At 48.3% G+C, this 23,206-nt stretch overlaps 1 pseudogene; it reads right to left on the bottom strand.

The window, feature by feature from the left end:
• Positions 1–7,575: 7,575 nt before the first annotated feature.
• On the bottom strand, positions 7,576–7,701 carry LOC118976249 (uncharacterized; annotated as a pseudogene).
• Positions 7,702–23,206: the final 15,505 nt, after the last annotated feature.

Raw genomic sequence — 23,206 nt, 5'->3', positions numbered from 1 at the left:
CGCTGCTCTGATGCCACCTGCAACGCAGACCAAATTGCTATGTCAGGCACGGTCCTTCCTGGAAATTTTTCACTGGCTCTTCCTGTTCGGTGTTGCGTTTTATCATTTAAGCAGCTGATAGGAAAAGTCCCTCCGACGAGTCCACACAATTCAAATTAATCTTCACTATGCTTACCTTCTTCCAACAGGTTTTTTAAAATGATTTTTGAGTTTTCATTATCCAAGTAATACATATTCATTACTGAATGCTTAGAAAGTGCCCATAAACCGGCAAAGACAGATTAGAATCCCTTGTGAATTTACCACCCAGAGAAGATTGCTGTGATAGCATTTTCATGTTCATCTCGTTTGTTTTGACCTGTGTCCCTTCACTAGACTTTTACCTCCAGGAAGTGGGGGTTTGTGTCTTTTGATCGCTTTGGGGATCTCCGTAATGGGTGCCAGACCACACACTCGGGACTGAAAGACTCACTGCCCAGTCTGCGTGCAGCGCTGGCTCTCAGGTTAGCTCTTCTCTAGGAGTAGCCTTCCGCCTGGAGGGGTGCCTCACCCAGGTTGCATACCCTCTACAAAGGTAGCCCACATCAGTGACTTACAGGTTTAGGGGTACAGAGCCCTGGCTCTCTTGCCGCAACTTAGGACAACTCCAAAGGGCCGTTCCGATTCCAGAGCTCCCTGGGGAAATGGCGGAGACTGCCTCTGATGTGACTGCCTCGCAGTCTGCCTCCCCCACCCAGACCTGCTCCCTAACTCCCCCCTCCCACCGTCTGTTGGTTCTGAGAACACCCCCCAGCAAACCTCCTGCAGGGTCCCTGCTGCACACGGCCCGTTTCACGTGACCTAAGATAACATGGAACACTGCTTGACGCACGGTTGGCTCGATAATATGCCAAACGCCCTAGGGTTCCTCCTTCATTCCTGGTGCCTCTCCCGCTGGAGCAAGGAAGCAGAAACTCCACGGGCTCCTATGAAGTCAGAAGAAGTCGGCCACTCGTGGGCAGCCATCCACGCTATAGCAGCCTCTTCCCACTGTTGCCTCCGCACTCTCCACGAGGCCAGCGGCCCGTCCACGGCTTGCTCACAGCCCAGCAGGAACCAGAGACAAGATTCCAGCGTGGCTGCCAGTTCTGAGGGTCTCTGGACCCAACCTTCCACCGGTCTCCGAAAACCCTGAGACTCATTGTCACTGCTTACAGAAGCCTGGGAACCCTCAGAGATCCCAGCCCTGCTGAGTCGGAGTTCCCGAGTCTCTGCCAAGGTTACAGGGGTCCCAGAGGGGAGGAAGGATACTCCCTCTTCAGGGTTTCAGCTGAGGGTACCCCAGGATGGAAGTGGCCTGGTCTTTCAACTTTCAGATCTTGGGTTCATTCACGGGGCCACTTCCAGAGAGCGTGGTCCAACCAGGACGACTGGGTTGGGACCAGGAGGACAGACCTGCAAGTCAACATATGCCCCAAATTTTGGTTAAATTGTTACCTGCTCTCCTGATGAAATCTCTCTCTGGTTCTCTCTGAGGCCAGGGTACCTAGATACCGAGCCTGAAAATGGGGATTCTTGACCAGTAAATTTATTGACGAGGACTCCCGGGAGAAGGAAGGGAAGGAGCGAAACAAGGATGTGGCACCACCGAGTCAGGTTCAGCCGGATCCCACAGGGAGCTCTGGAGCAGAAATTGAGCCAGAGTTTTACCACCTTGGGGTAAAGGGATTCAGCCTTTTATACCTCCTGCCAGATCTTTATTGGCCCTGGGCTGCCTCAGGGGAAGTATGGGCAGCATCCCCTTCTATGCAAAGCAGGTTCTGGTCTGCCAAGGGTGAGTCACTGGAGAAGGGGGCAGCGGGGAGCCAGAACAGCCAATAGTCTCAGTGGCCGGAAATGGGTACCTTAACCGTGTTCCCCATGGGGTGTCATTCCCTTTCCTGGCAGGCAACCCCCAACCAAACTGACGTCTTTTCGGGCAAAAAAAAAAAAAATGAAAAGAGAAAAGGATGTCCTCTGTCAAGTTTTCCCAGGCAGCCTCTCTACACAGATATGCATTCCTGAGTACACACAGATGAGGAGGAGACGGAGGCGCCCTGCCCCACCCCACCCCCCACAGTAGGCAACTCCAAGGCTCCGGCCACATCTGCTCTGAAATCCGGGGCCCATTATGACAGAGCTTCTTTATACATGACGTAAGCTCTGATTCCAGGGGAGATTCTAGTTTCGCTCCGCAGATTTTGGTTTCCCAGCAAGCTTTTATTCTTGTCCATTTATTTTTCATCTCTGTTTCTTTTCGTTCTCCCACAGTTGCCTTATCACCACAGCCTGCTCTCTTCTTTGTGACTTTATGCTTCTGATTTCTAGACACCCCGTGCTTCGGACTCCACTGAATATACCACGTAATTCCCCACCCTCCCCCTGTCCCCTGTCTGTCTCCCTCTCTCTCTTTTAATTCTGGGTCCCATTAAATAGATCACTTAGAGAAGGGTGCTCCTCCTCTGAACTTTCTAGAAGCAATTCTGTTGCCTTGTTTCTCAGTATTTTTTTTTCAAAAGCCTTTTTACACTCAAACAAGGTAGATCCATCCAGGTGAGGGTGAGTGGATCCCGTCAGCAGCTTGCAAAGGTTTTCTCAAATCTCCATCTGAAGGGCAAGTTACTGTCCACGCCAGCCAGTGCGTTCTCTAGTTTTCAGTGGCCTTTCATGCTTTCCTCCTCCTGACTGGTCATCTGCGTCCTAAATAATGCACCACACGAAAAACTACAGTTCTCTGTGTGGGCTTCCCTTCTGTTTATGTTCTGTTCTCCATACAGCCAATGGTGTTTCTCTGAACTGATGGCCTCATTTCCTTGATGAGCTTCATCACCACCGTCATCACCCCAGTCTTTGCCACTCCACCTGCCTTGGGCCTCGGGGATTTTCAGTCTCTGCCTGAAAGGTGGAAAGATGAGGCTGAAGATGTAAGGAGAAGCAATGGTTGGCATTTCTCTAAAAAGTGAAGTTTGTATTTCTCTAGCTTCACCACTTAGAGAAATGCAAACTAAGTGAAGTATTATTTCATACCTATCAGTTTGACATTTTAAAAAAGATTGTATTTATTTATTTTTAGAGAGGAGAAGGGAGGGAGAAAGAGAGAGAGAGAGAAACATTAATGTATGGATGTCTCTTACACACCTCCTACTGGGGACCTGACCTGGCCCGCATGCCAGGCATGTGCCCTGACTGGGAATCAAACCGGCGACCCTTTGGTTTGTAGGCCAGCTCTCACTAAACCCACTAAACCACACCAGCCAGGACTCAGTTTGGCATTTTAAAGGTTATAATACCAAGTATTTGCAAGATTATCGAGTACCAAAAAATGCTTTTGCAATGCTAATGAAAGAATAAATTGGCATAACCCTTAGGAGACCTCATTGTCAATAGCCTATAAAAATCAATATTCATGTACCCCGCAGTCCGACAGTTCCACTTCTAAGTACAGTAAATGCCCTAGTGCAAAGTTTCCCAAGTGAGAGCATCCATCAGCCCCATGCATCAGCCCCACCTGGGGGGGTAGGGAAGCACAGATCGCTGGGGCCCAACCTCACCGTTCCTGACTCAGTGGGTCTGGCCTGAGAACCTGCTCTGCTACCTAGTCCCCAGGAGCTGCTGATGCTGCCCTTGCAGAGACCAATCTGAAAAGTGCTCTTATACACATGCACAAGGTATCTGCACAGCAGGTTCACTGTAGTATTGTTGGTTGCAGCAAAGGGGGAGAAAGAGGGAGAGACTCTAAATATCCACCAGTAAGAGAAGAACAGATGAACATACTGGGATGTATTTCCCTGCTGGGGAAGGAAAAGGACTTTGCAGTTTAGTTTAAATGAATGAACTAATCTCCATGTAGATTTAGAGCTACGAGGCTTCCTAACCAGTGGGAGAATGGTTTGGGTAGAGGTCATCTTGGCTGCACCCTTTATTTCTCCATAATGTCTTGAATTTGTGCTTCTTCGCTTCTGTCTTTGTGGTCAGAGTAGTTTCTGTTCTGTGGTTGTTCTTTTTTGTTCTTTTCTCAGAGAAGCGGTTGTTAGAGGTATTTATCAGTTCTACTGCTTTTCTGCTTACTAATTAATTTCTGCATTTTGTCATTAACGTATTCTCTCCATTTGATGTGCTTTGTATAAGTTATTGAATGGAATCAGAAGCTCATTTATTTCCATTCTGTTTATTAATGAGCACGTTGAAGGCTACTGATTTCCCACTCGGTAAACTTCAGGATCCAGTCCACATATGTTGCTATGTAACGTAATTATAGTTTTGATTTTCTCTTTAACTCGCGTTATTTAGGATAGCACTTTAAAAAAATTCCCAAGTGTTTAGAGGTTTTTGTTATTCTTTTCAACTTTTATAATATTGTGAACAAAGAGTGTGGAAAACTGTGTGTGTGTGTGTCTTCCATAGACAGTAAAAAAGAGTATGTGTTCTCTATTTAGAGAACACATAGCTCCTTAGAGAGTTACTAAATAAGCCTTAGTGATTTTGTTATTCAAATCCTCTCTTACGTAATTAATGGTTTGCCCAGTCTTTCAAAGACTGGGAGACACTTTTCTAAGTTTTCCACGGCAGACCAGGTAGATGGCTACATTATTTTAACTGCATGGTGTGCGATTAAATTTATTATCCTATTGGATCTTTCCAGGTGATTTCGTCCTCTAAAATTGTGTGCTTTTCTGAGTCAGTGTCGTGAACCCTGGGTTCTTTTCGTTTACACTTGGGTTATGTGAGCCCATTCTTTTCATTTGAACCTTTTTCTTGCACGTTTATTTTAACCCGCGTTTCTTGCAGACATCGCAGGCCTGGGTGTCTCTTGTGGAATCCGTGCGAAAGTTTGGATCATTAGGTGGGAGTGTGACTAGTGATGTGTCTTAAAGCGGCCTCACTTCTGTCTTCCACTCTGGGTCTGCCATCCTGTGGGCTCCGGTGAGGGTCACTGTGATGGACTCAATTGTGTGCCCCTGAAATGCATCTGTTGTAGCTCTAACCCCTCCATGTACCGTATTTTTCAGACTATAAGACGGACTTTTTTCCCCAAATTTGAGAGGAAGTGGGGGTGCGTCTCATAGTCTGAATGTAGCCTTACATTTACATTGGTGAAATATTATGTTATTTATGTTATTAAATATTTTACCACATTTTTTGGTTCAAAAATCTTTTTCCTATTTTCCTCCTCTAAAACCTAGGTGCGTCTATGGTCTGGAAATTACGGTAACTGCATTTGGAGCCTTTAAGGAGGTGATTAAGGTTAATTGATGCCATAAGGGTGTGGCTCTGAGCCAATAAGACCAGCACTCAGGCTAGAAGAGGAAGAGACACCAGAGACGCCCCTCTCTCTCTGTGCTCACAGAGGGAGGGTTCAGTGAGCGCACAGTGAGAAAGTGGCCATCTTCGAGCCAAGGAGAGACCTCAGGAGAGAGCGGTCCTGCCAGCACCTTGGTCTTGGACTTCCAGCCTCCAGAACTGTAAGAAAATTGATTTCTATGGTTTAAACCCCCCAGACTGTGGTATTGTTAATGCCAACCCGAGCCAACTAACATTAATGATCCCAATTCATTGATGCTTTACTGTTCATGAATGACCTTAGTTTCCCCTCCAAATGTCTCCCACGCACTCTCACTCCCCAGAGTCCCCGGAAGCATCTCCTGGGCTTGTTTCCTGCAGGTACCTCGCTTTTGTGGGTTTTAACAGTTTTGTAGAGAACCAATTCAGGAAGAGACATATGAGATTGAATATAATCATAATAAAATATAACACATAATATACACGTTTCCTACTTACTATAAAATAGGAAAAAGTAGATGTTTCTTTGAAAGTATATATTAGTTTGTATTATTTATTTTTTTGTCACATACATTAAACGAAACAACAGTTAGACCAGCTAATGGTGGCAATTACTAGCAACTGATAGTAGAACTAATAAAATAAATACATTGAGTAAATATAGTAATATTTTATAGGGTTCCTTTCTGTGGTCTGATAGGGCAATTTTCTTAACCCCCTCTTTTTAAAAAGCCTTTTAAATTGATATTTAAATTTTGTAGGCTGTGTTATCACATATTCTTAGGACACACAAATGCAAAGACTTTTAAAAAGAAGAACAGTAAGACTCATTAAACAGATTTGACCTATTTTAATAACAGATAACAATAACGTGTTCCTTTTTGTCCCATGATACGATAGGATATTTTTATTCTTTGTGTTTCCTTTCCCGGCAGTATTTCTCTAAACTGCCTGCAACCTTTAGGGCATCTTTTTTTTTTTTTTTTTAAATTTTATGTAGTGGTAAACGGAATGCGGTCAAGTACAAAATCTACTTTGACTTGCAGCTCTGCGCTTGCCCACCGCGCATGCGCTGATTCCCAGGCTCAGCCCAACGTGGCGGCGTCCCGCTAAACACTCTCTCGGGCTCCGCGGAAGTGGCCGTGCTCCACGTGGAATCCCACGGCAGGGGTTCAGACTTACAGCCGCTAACCTCTTGCTCTGCGAAACAAGTCTGTGTTACAAAATAGGTGAACGTTTTTGGAAGAGCTGGAAAACTGATTCCTATAAGCTGTTGTCACTGGTTTTTCCGACAACATACATCACTAACACATGATTATTGACCAAGATCTGAGAGAAACCACAGTGCACCATAAGGGGCCAATACCTGTGATAAAAATGGCCCCCTTGGCTCACCCACAGGGCTTTTTCATGGCACCTTCTGAACTGAGAAACGGAACGTCGCTCGGTTTCACGGAGCAACTGGGGAACAGCAGCGTGATCACGCGTGCTCGGTGGTGTGGTGCGCCCGGGTGAGTCAGAGGGCGCTGTTCTCAAGGAAACGTCATTGTATCGCTTGGACGTGGGGAAACTTCGGAGTGGTTTAGGACTGCTTGTCTGTCACGTCCCAGCCTGGGGAGGTAAAGTCACTGTGTTTTCACTTCTCTTTCTCCACCAAGCAGCAAAATATTGTGGAAAGAAACTGAAAGTCTAAACAAAGGGAAACACTTCCATGTTCGTGGGCCAGAAGACTTGCTTTTGTCCATATGGCTATACTCCTCAAGCTGGTACACAAGTTCAGTGTCATCTCTATCAAAATACTGGATGACACTTGTAGAAATTAATAAGCAGATCTTAACACTTATGAAAAGGCAATGGGTTCATAACACGTAAAATCATCTTGAATAGGAAGAACAAATTTGGAGAGCTCACACATTCTGATTTCACAACTTACTATAAAGCTATAGCAATTAAAACAAATTGGTACTGCAAAGCAAAGGGCCACCAGTTCAATTCCTGATCAGGGTACATGCCTGGCTTGCGGGTTCAGTCCCCAGTCAGGGTATACAGGAGAGGCAACCAATTGATGTTTCTCTCCCTCTCTTTCTCCCTTCCTTTCCCTCTCTCTAAAAATAAATTAATTAAATACTTTTAAAAAAACCCAAATTGGTACTGGCATGAGAATAGACATACATATAAACTAATGAAATAGAATTAAGTGTCTATAAATAAACCTCAACAATGAACAAGTGAACCAAGATAATTCAATGGGGGATAATAGTTTTTTCAACAAACTATGCTGGGTCACCTGGAATCTCCATGCAAAAAAAAAAAGAAATTAAATCTGTACTTCATGCCAAACTCAAAATTAAGTCAAAATATATCACACTACACTTGATCTTAGCCAAAAGGCCAAGAAGTGATAAAATCCCTTACTTACAAGCCACTTTCTTTGTAAAGGCCAAAACTCCCAGAAACACCGCAGCAGTCGATTCAGAAGTCACATCCTGTCACTGACTTCAAGGGCAATATTGCTATGATTTCACTATTTACTGACTTTTGGGTGGAAACAACCTCATGTCAAGGAGTAGCTATATATTTCTGTTTTATCTAGAGATGTTACCAAGAATGGAAATTGAATTTTTTTTCAACAGACTTTTCTGAATCCTTGAGATGAACATGAAGTTTTTGTCTTTTGGTCTGTTATTGAGGTAAATTATATGGATGGTGTCACAATGTTGAACCACGCCTGGTTTTCCTGGAAATACAACTCGCTGAGCCTGGTTCATGGTGTTGCTGTAACATTACATCCGTCCGAGCTCGGAGGGCTTCCTTGTGCCCGTCTGACCTGAGCGCTGGTGGCACGTGGGGCTTCTGGTGGAGGCGTGTCTTCATTTGCTGTGCCCGGGACAGTGCCAGTGGTGAGTTTCTCCGTGCCTTGGACGTTTGGAATTACCTGCCTGAGAACCCACCTGAGCCCCATGCCTAGGGGATGCTGCCTTCTCAACTCCTTCCCTGGTGGTCGGTCTGCTGAGACTGCTGGTCTCTTCTGGAGTAAATGTTGTCCAGTGCTAGACTTTCTAAACAACCGTTTCATCCACATTTCCAGCTGATTTGCACCGAGGTTTGCCAGTCATTTCCCGAGCCTTCTTTTCACGTCTTCTGTCTCTCTCACTAAAGCTCCTTTCTAATTTTTAATTTTATTTATGTCTTAATGTAACTAGTTTTGCCAAAGAGACAGTAATCAGCCCCGACCGGTGTGGCTCAGTTGGTTGGGCGTCGTCCCACAAAGTCAGAGTTCCCCAGTTTGATTCTCAACCAGAGTTCCGTCCAGTCAGGGTGCATGTGGGAGGCAGCCAACTGATGTTTCTCTCTCGCATCGATGTTTCTCTCCCTCTCTCTCTCTCCCTTCCCTTCCTTCCCCTCTCTCTAAAATCAATAAGCATGTCCTCAGGTGAGAATTAAAAAAAGAAAGAAAGAAACAGTAGTCAGATTTTAATTTACTCATTCTTTTTTTCTTCTTTGTAACTTGTCAATTTCTGCTTTCCATTGATTACCCTTAGTATTCTTTCGTACATTCCTGAATGCCTTTGTTTTTTAAAAAAATAGTTTTTAATATATGTGTTTATGGCTTTATTTCCCTATGAAGCCCGTTTTGGCCGTCTTCTGTTAATTTTGAAATGCTCTCTTTTATTATTGCTAATTTCTAGAGTTTGCAGTTTCAACCTCAGGAGTTGTTCCCCTGTTACTACATTAGTAAACAGTTTCATTACACAAATAAATGTGTTGCTTATTGATTTATAATGAATATTATTCATCAGGCTAAATGTATTAGCTAAGAAGCTGGCAGGAAGAAAATGGTACATTGAGAAGAATTTAACGAAAGAGAATTGAGTGAGAAAACTCAATATAGTGCTGTGGCCTGGGCTGAGGGAACCCACGAAAGGTGGCCAGGGAGCCCTGGAGCTCGCTGCAGAGGGAGCCCGGGCGTCCTCTGCGCCTGCAGACCGGAGGGCCTGGGAAAATCTCACTGCAGCGGAGGAACACAACCGCAGCCCTCACTACCGGGGGCGGAGAGGTGGTGGGAGTCATTCCTCCAACCCCTCCCTCTCTCTCCCCTTCTTCCAGGCTTTTACCCACACCCCCTGGCTGAACAGGGACTGAGGCAGAGACCCGAGAGGTACCATCTGTCCTGTGGCAGGCACAGAACAGGGCAGATAGAGGAGGTGACAAACATCTGGGAGTAAAAACCGGGACTAACCAGCACCTCAGGTAAACATCTCTCTACTCGCATTTCCACATCAGAAACAGATGCAAACTCCATGAATGCTCTGAGCTCTGTGCTGTGATGAACTTCCTTTGTTACCTGATTTCAAAGCATTCTTGCATTCGTAGAACCCTTGGTGCATGTTCTTGTCCATCTACATGAGTTGCTGTAACTTGTTTCTAGAATTTTTACATCAATAAGGCCTATGTGAGATTGGTCTGTGGTTTGCTTTGGTTGAATGGTGATTATCAGAATTTTGCATCAGGGTGACCCTTGCCCTGTGAAATCCATCAGAGGACCTTTTCACATGTTTAAGTTCTGGAATAATTTATTTAGCAAAAGAATTATGTATTTCTTAAAAGTTCAAAAAAATTATTCACTCATGTTCCTACCAGAGACTGGTGGTTTTTGTGTCAGGTGATTCTTGGGTGACTTTTTAGCATTTCTCATAATTATCGGTCTGCACATGTTTTCTACTTTTTGAGTCAATTCTGGTCATTTACAATTTCCTAAGAAATGGCTGCTCTCCTGGACATTCACTTTCTCCTAGGAGCCCATTCCCCTACACATGGGGGTTCAAAGGACACTCGATTGGTCCCATCTCCTGGGGGAGGCCACTGAGTTGTGGGGGTGGCAGCCTGGAGGGGACCCCTCGGGGTGGAAAACTGTTCAGTTAAAACTCTCCAGAGGGGTTTGATCCTGTAGACAGGATTGTGCAGGCTTCTCCGCAGCTGTTGACAAATGCCACACCTCCCATGGAGCTGACCATGGAAGGATGCGGTGGAGGGGACCTTCCAGAGTGACTGACTCACCATGTGGCTGTGGAACCTTAGCACCTGCCTGCCCCTGAACTGACCCTGTGTGCCTGGTGAGTGTGATCTAGCCCTCCTGCTTAGCACAAGCCACTGGCAAGTGTGTGCCCTTGCTGGGAGGAGTGAGCAAGGGGGTGGGGAGCGTAGAAAGAGTGGCTCTGCTCTCATTGTGATGTGCCTTCCCTCCCTGGCCTTTCCTGCTGGCCGGGGCTCCGCCACTCGGGTATGTCATTGTGACTAGCCTCGCTGCGCTTCAGTGGCCTGGTCAATGAAATGACAAGCTCTGCAGCCTTCGCAGATTTATGATTCTATTAGCAGATGCCCCCCAGGAGTCAGCTTAGCACAAAAAAGTTCACCTTCAGCTCTCTCTCTCCAATAAGAAGTGATGCTCCCACTTATGTGCCAGTGTCTTAAGATTTGCCTCTGGATCACAGAGACCAAAAGGCCCTTCTGGTCCCTGTGTATCTCCCTCCGGCCTGCATTGGACTGAAGGCTCTCACAGGCTGGACTTACGGATCAATAGCCTGGGCGGGAACCTTGTCTGGGAGAAACAGCCTTCTGAGTATCTAATGCCTTGAGATGCACTAATGCACACAATGGACGAGCTCAGGGACAACAGGTCACACTGATGGGGAGAGAGAGGTCTAGGGATGGAGTGTCACTGGGCGAGGCAGCCTGAAGTGACAACCATGGTTGCAGGGGGTGGGGAGGGATGCAACTGGCAGACAGGTGACAAGGAATGTGGTGGCTCTGTGGCCCCTGGAGGTGGAGGTGGAATGCAATACAGATCAGCCTGCAGGAGTGAGTGGGGTGCTGGGCATGGGAGGCTCTGGCAGCACAAACAGCACAGTGCTTGGAGGCCCACGGAGCTGGGTTCCCATCCTCTGTGAGCTTCTCTCCTCCTCTGCAAAATGGGAATAATAACGCCCTTCTTTAGGGCTGATGGGAGAGTTACATGAGATAATGTTAAAAAGTACCGAAGCACAGGGACTGGTATGCATGAGGATTCCATCAATATGTCCATCATTGTCATGAAGCCCAGTGTGGCCACCGACCTGCTCTAGAAGCCATTTGTACTTAATTTAATGAATTGACGATATTTTTGCACTCCTGCCAAGCACCGCACCAGTCATCCCAGGGTCACAAGAAAAAATGCAGCACATCCCCTGCCCTCCAACAGCTCCCAGCCCAGATGAGTAGACAGATTTGTACACAACCAAGTGCACCGCAGCAGGGCCCTTGCTCAACTGTGTTCCCTGTAATTGGAGACCTTGGGGCTAGACGCAGGGCCACTGCCATGTGGGGCCAGACTTGGGGTTCCCACCAACTCCCCCATCCCTGGCCCTGTGCCGCCCCTTCCACTCTATGGCGGACAGCAGTAGACCCCAGTGGGTCTCCCTGCTGCTAATCTTTATCCCCCCCAAACTTTTTCCACACCCCCGTCAAAAAGGCCTTTCTAAAACACAAATCCAACCTGTCAATCCTGATTAGCTTCCAATAATGGTTCTACCAATCCCCTTGAAATCTGTACGTGGAGTTCTTGCTTTCAATAAGAGATTGATTGAACGTTTAATCAAACGATGTCTCCGAACTAGGAGCACGTGCATTGTTCCAACACTCAGGCCTCTGGGCGAGGTGAGACTCTATAGAGACTAAAAACACAATTTAACTGAGACATGGAAGCATTAGCTTTATTCAAAGTCAGCACATCTCCTGTTGATCTTGTTGGGGATTTAAATCACCCTAGAATGTGATCTTGCCAAGCTTACCAATAGCTGATTACTAATGAGATCATAGCAAAAACACCAGAAACACTAAAGAAACTACATTCAGAGTTCTTCATCTGGAATTCTGTCCACCTTGAGATTGTCCCAAAACTTTGTGGACACCCTGCCATCCAGGATTTGGGGTGATACTATCTTTGGGAATGCTGTTAACTGATCCCACTTAATCATGAGGTTGACCCGATAATCAGCCACAGAAAGACCGGCAGAAGTTCTTGCCACAGAGCGTGAGAATGACAGTGTGTCTCTCATTATTCACTCCTGAGGACCACGATGGAAGAGCTTTCGTCCAAGCTGCACCTGCGCAATGCTGAACCCCTTTGACGCAGCCATGTCCCCGGAGGAGGAATATCTGACACGAGAGTCGGAATGCCACCGCAGGTCCCGGACTCGGACATTCTCGGGGTGCTCATTTTGCAGTTAACTGTCTGGCATCTGAAATTGCTTCATAACACCAACCGAATGTTACGTCTCATCCAGAGGGATTGGAATCACCCTGGCGTTGCAGGACCAGTCCATAGCTGCCCGAGGAGCAGCCCTGTTTCTCCTAGAGGCACCCATCCGACAAGCTCAGCCATTGCACAAGCAGCTCTTCCGGGAACTGTCCGCCTGAAAGCCTGGACAAGCCCTAGGCTTGATGGCCGGTGGTGAATCCCAAGCCTGCGCACATTTGCCAGGAAGACACCACATGTCGGCACACTATGACTCTGGCTCCTAGAATTTTCCGCAATCAAGAATCATAACCCTTTCAGGTAAATGGCTTCTTGATTGGAGTAGGTTCTTCTTCAACATGCCTCTGAGCTACTTAAAGTTCGGAGGACCAAGACTCTAAATCCCCCAGTCCTTGACCACCTGCCTGCGCCTTTGGCGGGTCCCTAGGAGGAGAGCAGAAAGAGGCCAGAGTAGAGAACGTGCAAGTTTTCTCTTGCTCTGGTCTCAGACCCAAGTAGGCACAGCCCAGCCTTGGGAGCTGAGCTAGACCACTGTAGGGTGACACTCTGTGTCTCAGGCCAAGGACTTTACTAAACGTAACCCATGGGGGTGTTAGGGTTCACCTGACTGGGCCATGGTGCCCAAATGCATGGTCAAACGTTAATCCAAATGTTTCTGTGAGGGTGTTTCTGAATGAGGTTCACATTTTAATTTGTAGACAGAGCAAAGCAGATTCCCCTCCACAGTGTGGGTGGGCCTCATCCAAACTGTGGACGGCCTGAATGGAACAAAAGACTGGCCTGCCTTTAGCAAGAAGGAATTCTGCCAGCAGATGGCCCTGGGCATGGACTGGAACACTAGCTCCTCCCTCATCTCTAGCCTGACAGCCTTTGGACTTGAACCTCAACTTCAGCTTTTCTCTGCATCTCCAGCCTGTCAGCCCATCTTGTGGATTTAGGATTTGCCAGCCTCTATGACTGTTGCCTGAGATCATTCCTTACAATGACTCTTTCTAGACATAAATAGATAAATGGTAGAGACAGACGAACAGATAGACAAACACACATCCTCTCGGTTCTGTTTCTCTGGAGAACCCTGACTAACACACCGTTCAAGGGGGGCTCCTTGAACTTGCTCTCGGGCTCACAGAAGCTGCGAAAAAGAAAGGAAGAGTAAACCCAAGAAACAACAGACCCGAAAGGGGCAGTGCGCCTCTCCTGGGGCCCGCGGCTAATCTGCCTGCGCTCACACAGAGAGGCTGTTCCCCAGGCAGAGGGAGCCTTCCCAAGCAAGCACTCGACAGGGAAGTGTCTCCACACCAGTGCTGTGGCCTGTTTCACCAGACCCACACGCCTGAATGCCAGAGTCACCAACACGTCCCGTGTTGGATATTTTCCATGATTCTCCAGCTCCAGTCTCCTCCTGCCTACACCAGCCCCAAGAGCTGATCTTTGTGAGCTACACCAGCAGGTCCTCGTTTCACCTCCTGGATGGGTTCCGCCTCCCAGGCGAGGTCAGTGCTGCAGTCAGGCAGCTCTTTCCTACAGGTAGCCTCCCGACTCTGGGTCAGTTCCGAAACCTCTCTCTCCGTGTTCCTCTAGGGGCAGTACATGTCCCCTATTCCAACTCCAGGCGGCCCCCAGTCCCCGTCCTCTTTCGTGGTCTCCCGGGACTGTCCACACCTTTGTCAACCACGTCTTTCTGAAACCCTGCCCAGACCACCCAGTGTAAATGTTCCGTCTCTTTCCCGACAAGACCCTGACTGGCACACCACCTCCATTAGGGCTGCCAGGCTTAACAGCATAAAGAGACAGGCTGCCCTGCTGAAAATAAGTGCCGGATAAATAATCAGGAAAAAAATAGTTTAAGCAGGCGCCAATATTTATCACTTCTCTAGAAGCCGAATGCCACTGGGCAAAGTTAACATTTTAACTGGCAACTTTAGGCTTCACCAGCAGCTGTGAAAAGATCTTGCGCATCTTGGTAAATTTCAGCTGACCCCTGACGTGAACAAGGTACATGACAGGCTCAGAATATTAATACGCATCCTGCCGATACAGTCCTAATGGGCAGGACGGTGCTCTGAAGTGTATGCATTTGTATGTGTTTGTGTGCGTGCACGCACAACAGAGACAGAGAGAGGGAAGGATGTGAGAAGTGGGAGCAGGAGGAAAGAATGGGGAATACCTCTGGGAAGAAAGCATGGGCTGGTTCATCAAGAACCTAAACCCAGTGAGGACAGCCTGGGGCCTCCCACGCTCTGTGACTTTCTCAGACTCTCACACGGACAATGAGTGGTGACCCTCCTCTGCGTTGTCCAGATTGCCTTACCCAACTTGCATGGCTAACTCTGATGAATTCATCTCTCCAAAAAGCCAACTGCTTTGGCTTTTTTTTTTAAACATCTCCTAAGATTTGTATTAAAGGATCAAATTGGACTCTCAGACTTCTGCTAGTCTTGCTCACTTTGAGCCACATTTGGGTATTAGTTCTTGTTCAATTTGTAGAATAGATTCTTGACAATAAGATGAAATGAAAACACAATTTAAGTCTTCTTTTCTCATTTTTCTTGCAAAGACAAAAAGAAAGACTAAGAAGGTGCATCTATGGAGTTTTGATAGCCTAAATTGAGTGTGCTGGGGAAAAAATTGAAAAATTGTGGCTCTTGTCATCTGTGGCAGGAAAAAAAAGGGAAATATTATATAATCACCAAATAAATTATTATTCTTCACAGCCTCCAGCTATTATAATTTCACTGGATACATTAGAAGCAATTATTGTTCTGGGAGATACTCCAAGGCTTTCTGCAGGGTTTCAAAAAGAAAAATTTATGAACTATTGTTACAGCTGCCTTTTCTGTCTTTGACCAAGGAAGGAATCACGTGGGCATGTGAAAAACAGGAAAGTGGCTGTCACGTGGGCTGGAAGCATGAACAGCTCTCTGTGCCTTTGCAGTGGAGCTCTCAATGAAAATAACTTTGTTCTTCTGTCTCCCGAAGCTCTAAGACAGAGACTTTTTAAGTAGCTTTAAGCAGAGCATTTAGGCCCCAACGTTTGCTGTTGCTGTGGCTGGTGGCAAACACTATAGTCAGCCCCTAATCCGCCAAACCCCAGAAATGATAGAAGCTGTAAAAAAAAATGTGTTACGCATCTGTGGAAACACTCAACGGTAGAAAGAGGAACACTTGGTGGACAAAAAGCTATGAGAAACTCATGAACAGCTGAGAGCAGAGAGGGTCACGTTGAACAGGAAGACGGGCAGGGGACTGTCTAAGACGGGTGGCCGTGGAAAGGGAACCAGTGATGGGGACCAGTGTGGTGGGACACAGGAGCCGGAGGGGGTCCTGGGCACCCAATGGCATGACTAGTCGGGGTACTGCCAATGGAGCAGGCACCTGGGGTACCCCAGGCCGTCCTCACCACCAGCCAGGCCCACGTGACCACTAGGAAATGTGAACATAGTTGCTCGGGGCAGACGATTGGACCACCAGGCCTTCAGCAGGTGTCGCCACGACACCCTGCCAGCTCAGGGAAAGTTTGGGATTATCTGCCCCCCCCCCCCGGAAAGCACCCCAGCAATTTCCCCAGAGGGGAAACCTATGCATGGACTCCGGTTTATCAGGGAAGTCCAACTTCTCATAATAATTTTGAATCTTTATCAGAATTCCTTCTATAGGCCTCCTGGCTTGATAAACTCAGAAAAATGTTACCCAAACCCTTGCTAAAGGTGCAGTGTATTGGCAATCCATGAGAAAGCTTTCTCCGCGTTAACATAGACGCATCGATCGGGGTTCTCTGAGCAATGGTTGAACCAGTTTCAAGTGTACCTCACTTGTAAACATTTGCGCTTAACCTGCTCACTGGCTGTGTGAACTTGAACAAGCCACTTAGTCCCTTGGAGTCTCAGTTTCCTCTCCCTACCTCATTGAATTGATACAAGGATCAAATAGATTAATATGCTTTTCACAGATTGGAACAGTATAGAAGCTGTGAGAAGTTAGGTTTCGATTTTTTCAGTATTAGAAGCAGCCAAGGATTTTCCTGAGATTTATTCTCCCTCCCCACTGGCCCTTCCCTTACTTTTACTGTTGTCCTTGGCTGTGCCCCTCTTCTCCTCCTCTGCCTTTGCCTTACAGCCTCCAGAGAAGAATGCATCCGAGAGCTTGATTACCGGTGCATTTCTCCCTGGAGATGCCTTCGTCTTGGACTGCGATCATTTCCTGGTGAACATCTCCGTTTTACCTTATGTCATCTCACCATTTGGACCCTTCTCCTGTGGGCATTTTAGAGTGCCTTCTGAGGTCCACAATCCACTTCCTCCCCATCTCCAGTATTCCACTGATGAGTCCCAGGGTTCCATGGTTACCTTATTACACAGAGCTTTTACCCCTTCCACTTGCCAGCTAGTCCTCGGCTGTCAGTCAGTCCTTCCTGAATACTTTCGCTTCCTTCACCACTCTCCCTGCTTGGGTGGCAGTTGAAGTTGTCAGCAGAGCATGTCGGGGACACGCTATCTTCAGCAAGGGGGCGGGGCATGTGGCAGGACCTTGGAGGGCTGCCACTCGGGCGGGCACAGCCCCATCTCTGGCTCCTGACACAAAACAGATCCAACTTCCCACCTTCCGGCCCCCTGAAAATGTTCCCTGCCTTGCTTTCCCACTTGGCTCCTTGAGTTTCTAGATCCTTAACCTACAGTGTGGATCCGTTTGCCATTCTTTTGAACGCGGCACGCTCCTACTCCTAGCTCCGATGAGTTATCTACAGGCCTGAGTGTACTTGATGAGACTATTGTTCCCTTTTCATGTTAAAAATTTTGGTCGCTTTGATTTTATTCCTCCCTCCCTCTGTCGAGAATCATCTGGCTCCCTCTTTATCAAAGGAGCAAGTCCTCGTGAAACACCTTTCTCCTTTTCTTCGTGAAGCGCCTTTGATCCCTAGCCAGGAGCCCTCCCCCTGCCATCAAAGGCCACATCCAGGAAAAATTACCTTCTCCTTGCTGGGCTGAAGCCTGCTGCTCACACCCCGCTTATTCCTTAGGTCCAATGAGTGAAAGCAGAAATGAAAACGTTGAGTCTCCGGAGCCCCCAGCTCTTCCGCTGGGATTTCAGGCTCCCAGGCGCGTCCCAGGTTAACCCGGAGAGGATCCACGTGGATCTGCAGCCTGGGAGGCAGCCTGTCTTTTTGCAGATCCTGCCCCTCGGGCAACCAGCCCCAGTGACCCTGTTGGGCCCCGCTTGTTGCCCCAGCACTCACCATTCCCTACACCCCGACAGCTTCTCACTGGGGTACCTGCTCCTTTCTCCCTGGGGACTTGGATCAGTCCACGTGGCAATAGGCTAGAGCAGCCATCCACCATAACAGACCCCAGCTCCTTAGGTGAAACATCTCTGAGGCCTATTCCACACTGTGTTTCCAAGGTCCCAAGACAGACTCACCCTGATTGCTCAGAGCAGTAACTTGCTCAGAGAAAAACAACTGCCTTTGCGTCCCTGTCTTTCTTCCCCACCTCTCAACATTCCCAAATGAATGGCTGGCATTCAGATCAGTTTTGGAGTCTGTCTCTGGGGAACCGGCTGACCCCAACATGAGGCTACAGGTGGCATCTGCTCACCACTGTCTTGGGGCCACCAAGCGAGTCTGAACCAGAGGTGTGTGCAATTTCAGTTTTCTGTTGCTGCCGCAACATTGCCATAAACTTACTGACTTAGAACAACACAGTTATTATCTGGCCTTTTGTAGGTCGGATGCCTCACTGGGCTGAACTCCGGGTTGGCAGGGCTGTGTTCTTTCTGGAGGCTCGCCTTCCTTGGCTTCTGGCCCCTTTCTCTGTCAGTAAAGCCGATGACATAGTATATCCAAGTCTCTCTCTCTCTCTCTCAAACCCTTGTCTCCTCTTTATAAGGACCCTTGTGATTGCACTGGCCCACCCCGATGCGCCAACCCAGGGTTGTACAAGTTCTGTTGGTTAGCACACGGCACTTACACAGCTAATCCAGGATAATTTTCATCTCAAGCTCCTTCGCTTCTTCACCCTTAGCCATAGGAGGAAATCTATGCACAGATTTGGGGGATTAGGAACTGGATATGCTTGGGGGCCACTGCTTTGCCTATCACAGATATTCAAAGGCCCAAATTACAACTGTGAATCAGGAACTACTGTCATTTACCCTGCATGGTCCATGCAGAATGCTGGGTAAAGGAATGAATTTGAAACAGAAGGGTTTTCAATTCGACCTTCCTAGATAGACAACCTTCCTTCTAGCTGGAAAGACTTCTAGAATGAATCCCAAACCTTGTCTCTACAGATGTCTGGACATGAGAGGAAACTCAGAAATGGTGAGCTCCAAGCACTTGGTTTGGATAATGAGCTCTCAAGGTGCGGGTGAGTTACCACAGACCCAGGATGATAGAGCCCGGGCCCCCTGAAGTTGGAGCGTGGGGCTTTGAAAGCCTGTGGACACAGCCACCTATCGGCCTCTGAGTTCCTGGGGGAAGGTCCAGGGTCTGAGCCTGGGAACCTGCACCATTCTTCATGGACCAGCCTGAGGGGGGCCTGACCCAGAGCCGGGTCCAACCCCTCCTATTCTTCCCCCACCATCTTCTCAGCAATTACAGGTAGAGCCTGTCTCCCTGCACTAGGGTTCTGGGGAGTGGAAACCAGGGCCTTCTGTGCCTTTCACAGAGAAAGAGAATTAGGGAGCAAGAGTTAGGCAGGAGGGACCATTTCTTCCCGGCTCTCAGCCAGGCAGTGGTGTGAACCAGCATCTATTTACAGCTTGAAAAGAAAGAGTGAGTGAGAGACGGAGAGGAGGGAATGGTGCCCAAACCATGCTCTGTCTTCAGGAATTCAGATTCTCCTGCATTCTGTCTTCTCAGGAGCAGGCAGTGTTAAATCCCATGCCAGTGTTTTAGGACTGCCCGGCCCCTTTCACTCCTGCCCAGTTCAGGTGTGCGGTGGCCTCTCTCCTTGTCTCCAACTTCGGTGCCTGGTGACAAAGGCAGAGGCAGGGTGTCCCACGGCCTCTCCTGCACCAGGCAATCAGAAAGGACCCACGTCTACGATGCTGGGGCCCTGCTGCTGCCGGAAATACACATGCGCGTGGGCGCATTAGTGCCTGGACCCAGGCCTCCCCGAATCCCCCTCCATAAGTGGCAGGTGGGGGCCATGTTCCAGCGTGCCTAGAATAAGGCCAGGCCTGGGTACGATAGGTGGACCACGTAAGCTTTTTCTGCGGCTCAATTTTCTCACCTATAAAATGGAAATGATCTGATCTATCTTGCAGGATTGTTGAAAGGTTTAAATAACATAATGTAGTCAAAATCCCTTAGTCAGTTTTTTCATCTCTGGAGACTATGTTTATTTTGACTAAATCTGCACTTATAAAGTAGTGGAGAAACAAAAAAAAAAATGTTAAGTGTATAATTCAGGCTCAGGAAGTCAACCTTTGCCTCAATGAGCTGTTCTAGGGTCCAGGGACCCTGGGACAACCTAATTACCGCATTCTCTCTCTCTCTCTCTCTCTCTCTCTCTCTCTCTCGTACATCTGCACCCCCACCCCCCACCCTCACATCCTGCAGAGGATTCAGAAACAATCCTCTCTTCCTGGCTGGTGATTCCCCATCCCCCTAAGGAGAAAATTCATTATCTGAGTCAGGAACTTAGAGAACCGGGGCTTTGTGCAGCTGGTCACGTGGCAAGGCAGCAGTGACTTGGTCAGGATGGCAAGGTCCTGCCGCATGCCCCGCCCCCTTGCTGAAGATAGCGTGTCCCCAACATGCTCTGCTGACAACTTCAACTGCCACCCAAGCAGGGAGAGTGGTGAAGGAAGCGAAAGTATTCAGGAAGGACTGACTGACAGCCGAGGACTAGCTGGCAAGTGGAAGGGGTAAAAGCTCTGTGTAATAAGGTAACCATGGAACCCTGGGACTCATCAGTGGAATACTGGAGATGGGGAGGAAGTGGATTGTGGACCTCAGAAGGCACTCTAAAATGCCCACAGGAGAAGGGTCCAAATGGTGAGATGACATAAGGTAAAACGGAGATGTTCACCAGGAAATGATCGCAGTCCAAGACGAAGGCATCTCCAGGGAGAAATGCACCGGTAATCAAGCTCTCGGATGCATTCTTCTCTGGAGGCTGTAAGGCAAAGGCAGAGGAGGAGAAGAGGGGCACAGCCAAGGACAACGGTAAACAGGGAAGGGAAGGGCCAGCCGTGACAGAAGGTTCCCCAGAAGATAAGAAGGTTGCTTCAAGGTTGGCACCCCAGGGCCTTCTCGAGTGACTGTGTGGGAGGGGACGCAGATTCCCTGCTCCCTCTGGCCCAGTGCATGGACCTGGGACCTACGGGTGCACTGGGACAAAGGCAGGTTTTGTTTGGCCCCATGGATTGGTTTTCTAGCATCTGGAGCCGTCTGAGAATGGAGTGCTTCCTTTGGGAGGTAGAAGCTGGCCCTCCTCATTGCCAGGACTGTTTTCTCAACAGTGGCTTCAGCACCCAAGCCTCGCCTGCCCCGGCAACCTTTTCCAGAGGTCAGAGGCTATTCTACCTGGTGCCGCTACATTTTGGTGGTTGTTTTAAGCCACTACATTTTCTTTTGATTTTTTAAAAATTTTATCTTTCCCAGTACATCTGACATGCATTACTATTTTACATTAGTTTCGGACATACAGCATTTAGACATTTATGGAACGGATGAAGTGCTAGGCTGCTACGTTCTGAGGAGTATGCACACACAGCAGAGTTACCTGATGGCATTTCTACACCGTAATGTCAGCAACACATACCCACATCCAAGTTAGCAACATCATCCCTATCTGGGCTCGGGACTTGAGGAATTTTAAACATGATTCCACCCATTGCTGAGCCCAATGCCTGTCCTCCAAGCTTTCGAACTCACTGGGCATTACACCTGTTCTTTTTTGGAATTGACGCCTTCATGTCTTCCAGTCTCTTCTGTCTCATACCTGCTTCTTTCTCTGTGCAGCCTAGACCTGAGACTCAGTCCTCATGACACGTTCCTAACGTCCTCAGTGTGCTCCCAGTCAACCTGACCTACAGACCCCTGTCTCAAAGGCGCGGGACCTTCCCAAGTGTTCTCCGAAATGTCACAGATGGGGGGTTATCCCTAGAAGCAGGGCCTGAGCAGGAATTCAAAGGCACACGATTTATTGAAGGAAGGTCTCATGGGGGCCTCCACTGGAGACGACCCTCAGCCTGATGCCACAGGTGTTCTGGAGCACTCATGGCGACATCCAGTTGCTACCACTTTAAAGCCAGGAGCTGACCTTTTGGCCCCTGTATCAGGTCACCGTGGGCTGCCTCTGGAGGGTGAGAAATGTAACTTCAGGTTTGGTCAAGCAGCCACTATTCACAGCAGCAGGGGGCTAGGGACTCCGGCAGGGAAAGGGGACCTGGAGAGCCTAGCTCACCGTGGGCAGGCTTTGGGTCTTTTTCCCTGGACGTTCCTTAGTCCCAAGGTAGATCAGAGGGTAGAGACTGGGAACACCCAACTCCACATGCCAGAAGCATCCAGGTGTCCAGCCTTCCTGCCAGGATACCCCGTGACACCTCATTTAGCCTGGTCTTTGAGCGTCCTCCCTTGCAGGGGTCACAGTCAACACCGTCCTAGCCCCTGGCTTATCTGCATTCCTGTTGACAACCAGCTCTCTCTACCACCTCCTCAGTCCTGGCACAGGGATTCTTGGGTACCCGCCTGCCCCAAAGCAGGCCCCCTCTCTGGGGGAGTCCCTATCTCCACGGGGGTCTGCTCTGAGAGACCATGGGAGTTTTTAGGCTCGGGAAAGACAGACACTATTAGAGTTTGAGGGACCCAAGACACTCACATGGTCCACATGCAGATCACAGGGTCCACGGTAGGGAAGGATCTTCGCATACAACTGGTCCAGTCTCTTATCACAAAGCCCAAGAATTTTCCAAGCACTGGCCAGCTCAGATATCCACTTCCAGTCCAAGTATCTGTGGCCAGGATTTTAAGGTACATGGACATCATCTTTCGGGCAGAGATTAGGTCGAGCAGGCAATGAAGGCATCTTCATCTCACCCAAAGGCAGCCTCAAAAATGGGAACTGAGATACAGATTATGGCCAGCACAGATGAGCATCCTATCCTCTGAAAAAAGATCATGGCATAGAGGTCCCGGGGAGGTCATGTGGGATTTCGGCGATATTTACAAGTCAGGTACTTGCGTGGGTTCAGAGGCATTCACCCAAGGACGTGTGTAATGACGAAGGCAAACAGGAAAAAGGGACGCACGTTCCCTTTGCTGCTCCTTGTCTAGACGGCAGAAAACACGGTCTGTGGCCCCCAGACTAGCATTTTGGTAAGGTGTTTTAAGTTCTGCCACCTCCAAATGACAATTAACCAGTTTGGTGGTTGCAAAGTCTCTAACCCGCCTCTGGATTCAGTGAGGAATGGTGGAACTTTTCTCGGGAGCGCCACAGTTTAATGCATTTCGCCATGGAGATTACAGCTGTGGCGGTGTGGGGACAGGGGCGGGCGGGGAAAAGGACAAGTGCTCATTGAGCATTCTGTTCAGGCAACCGCCCATTATCCAGGGGGTGGATGATCCAGTTTGGGGATTTTTCATGCCTCTGGCTTCTCCTCCCTTCTACT

The sequence above is a fragment of the Sturnira hondurensis genome, unplaced genomic scaffold (genome assembly GCF_014824575.4).
Source record: "Sturnira hondurensis isolate 20B ecotype Veracruz unplaced genomic scaffold, ASM1482457v3 Scaffold0020787, whole genome shotgun sequence".
Taxonomy (NCBI): domain Eukaryota; kingdom Metazoa; phylum Chordata; class Mammalia; order Chiroptera; family Phyllostomidae; genus Sturnira; species Sturnira hondurensis.
Note: the sequence above shows the minus strand (reverse complement) of the source record. Positions and strands in the feature narration are given on the sequence as shown.